Here is a 3,055-nt window from a genome sequence, read left to right on the forward strand (position 1 = left end):
TTGGAGCAGTGATCTGCTAAGGCTTGGCTGGCCATTGGCCATGTCTAGTGTTTTGGACCGGAGCTTTCTTTGAAAGCTTGGCTGGCTATGAAGCCATGTCTAATTCCTGGACCGGAGTCTTAGACTAAACATTGCATGATTCCTGGACTTCTCATTAAGAATTTTGATACCTTTATTTTCTTTTCCACTTAATTTTCGAAAAAATCCAAAAAAAAAAAATTCAAAATCATAAAAAACCAAAAATATTTTATGTTTCTTTTTGAGTCTAGTGTTTCATTTTAAGTTTGGTGTCAATTGCATGTTTCTGTTCTTCTTGCATTCATGCATGTGTCTTAGTGATCTTCAAGATGTTCTTGATGATTTCATTACTCTGATCTTTAATTTCTCTTGACTTGAGTGTTTGTGTTTCTCATATGCATTCTTATTTTGTTAGTGTCAGTAGTATACAAACTGCTAAGTTTGGTGTCTTGCATGCATTGTTATTTGATTCTAGTTGCATTTTGATTATTCCTCACTATTAAAAATCCAAAAATATTTTTAATTTGTGTCTTTTCAAGTCAATAATACAGAGAATTTGAAGATTCAGAACACACTGCAGAGGAATTACACAGAAAAAGCTGGGCGTTCAAAATGCCTAGTGAGGAAGACAGACTGGCGTTTAAACGCCAGCCAGGGTGCCTGGTTGGGCGTTTAACGCTCAAAAGGGGTAGAGTTTTGGGCGTTAAATGCCAGAATGTGCACCATTCTGGGCGTTTAACGCCAGGATGGCACAAGAGGGAAGATTTTGTTTTTAATGCAATTTTTTTTTTCAAGTTTTCAAAATTTTTCAAAATCAAGTCTTTTTCAAATCAAATCTTTTCAATCAAATCTTTTTCAAAATCAATTTCTTTCTATTTTCAAAAATACTTGCTCTCAATTAATGATTTGATTCAACATTTCAAGTGTGTTGCCTTTTCTATTGAGAAAGGTTTAATGTTTGAATCATATCTTTTCTTGTTAGCCAAGTCATTAATTTTTAAAATCAAATCTTTTTAAAAGATGTTTTTCAAATCATATCTTCTCAATCACAATTTTTTTAATCAATCATATCTTCTTAATCATATCTTTTTTCAAAATAGTTTTCAATCAAATCTTTTTGATTTCTAATTTCAAAATCTTTTTCAAAAATCACTTTACTTCTTTCTCAATCATGGTTTTCGAAAATCAATTAAAGTTTTTCAAAATGTTTTTAAAATCTTTTTCGAAAAATTACTTCCCCTCTTCTCACATCCTTCTATTTCTGGACTAACACTATTCCTTAATGCACAATTCGAACTCCATCTTCTTTGATAAGTTCGAATTTTCTACTTCTGCCTTCTATTTTTCTTTTCCTCTGACACCTCAAGGAATCTCTATACTGTGACATAGAGGATTCCATATTTTCTTGTTCTCTTCTCTTTCATATGAGCAGAAGCAAAGACAAAAGCATTGTTGTTGAGGCTGACCCTGAACCTAAAAGGACCTTGAAGCGAAAGCTAAGAGAAGCTAAGGCACAATTCTCTGTAGAGGACCTAACAGAAATCTTCAAAGAAGAAGAACCCATGGCAGCCGAAAACAACAACAATGCCAACAATGCAAGGAAGGTGCTGGGTGACTTTACTCCACCTACTCCCGACTTCTATGGGAGAAGCATCTCTATCCCTGCCATTGGAGCAAATAACTTTGAGCTTAAGCCTCAATTAGTTTCTCTAATGCAACAGAATTGCAAGTTCCACGGACTTCCATTGGAAGATCCTCATCAGTTCTTAGCTGAGTTCTTGCAAATCTGTGACACTGTCAAGACTAATGGGGTTGACCTTGAGGTCTATAGACTTATGCTATTCCCTTTTGCTGTAAGAGACAGAGCTAGAACATGGTTGGACTCACAACCTAAAGAAAGCCTGAACTCTTGGGAAAAGCTAGTCAATGCCTTCTTGGCAAAGTTCTTTCCACCTCAAAAATTGAGTAAGCTTAGAGTGGAAGTCCAAACCTTCAAACAGAAGGAAGGAGAATCCCTCTATGAAGCTTGGGAACGATACAAACAATTAATCAGAAAGTGTCCCTCTGATATGCTTTCTGAATGGGGCATCATAGGTATTTTCTATGATGGTCTGTCTGAACTGTCCAAGATGTCTTTGGATAGCTCTGCTGGAGGATCTCTTCATCTGAAGAAGACGCCTACAGAAGCTCAAGAACTAATTGAAATGGGGGAGAACCCTATGGAAACACCTATAATCCTTCATGGAGAAATCATCCAAATCTCTCATGGAAGGATCAACAGAGACCTCAACAAGGTTTCAACAACAATAATGGTGGAAGAAACATGTTTAGCAATGGCAAGCCTTTTCCATCATCTTCTCAGCAACAGACAGACAGAGAGTTCTAAGCAGAACACCTCTGACTTAGCAACCATGGTCTCTGATCTAATCAAAACCACTCAAAGTTTCATGACTGAAACAAGGTCCTCCATTAGAAACTTAGAGGGACAAGTGGGTCAGCTGAGCAAGAAAATTACTGAACTCCCCCTAGTACTCTTCCAAGCAATACAGAAGAAAATCCAAAAGGAGAGTGCAAAGCCATCAACATGGCCGAACTAGGAGAGGAGGAAGAGGCAGTGAACACCACTGAGGAAGACCTCAATGGACGTCCACTGGCCTCCAATGAGTTCCCCAATGAGGAACCATGGGAATCTGAGGCTCAAAATGAGACCATAGAGATTGCATTGGACTTACTTCTGCCATTCATGAGCTCTGATGAGTATTCTTCCTCTGAAGAGGATGAGTATGTCACTGAAGAGCGAGTTGCTAAATACCTTGGAGCAATCATGAAGCTAAATGACAAGTTATTTGGAAATGAGACTTGGGAGGATGAACCCCCTTTGCTCACCAAAGAACTGGATGACTTGTCTAGGCAGAAACTGCCTCAAAAGAGACAGGATCCTAGGAAGTTTTCAATACCTTGTACCATAGGCACCATGACATTTAAGAAGGCTCTGTGTGACTTAGGGTCAAGTGTAAACCTCATGCCCCTCTCTGTA

General features: G+C 38.0%; 1 non-coding gene across 1 annotated transcript; it reads right to left on the reverse strand.

The window, feature by feature from the left end:
- Positions 1–1,985: 1,985 nt before the first annotated feature.
- Positions 1,986–2,093, reverse strand: LOC127745102 (small nucleolar RNA R71). The gene has a single exon (XR_008006297.1). It is a non-coding gene; the product is annotated as a small nucleolar RNA R71 (small nucleolar RNA).
- Between the last annotated feature and the right edge of the window lie 962 nt (positions 2,094–3,055).

Source organism: Arachis duranensis, chromosome 2 (assembly GCF_000817695.3).
Source record: "Arachis duranensis cultivar V14167 chromosome 2, aradu.V14167.gnm2.J7QH, whole genome shotgun sequence".
Lineage (NCBI taxonomy): Eukaryota > Viridiplantae > Streptophyta > Magnoliopsida > Fabales > Fabaceae > Arachis > Arachis duranensis.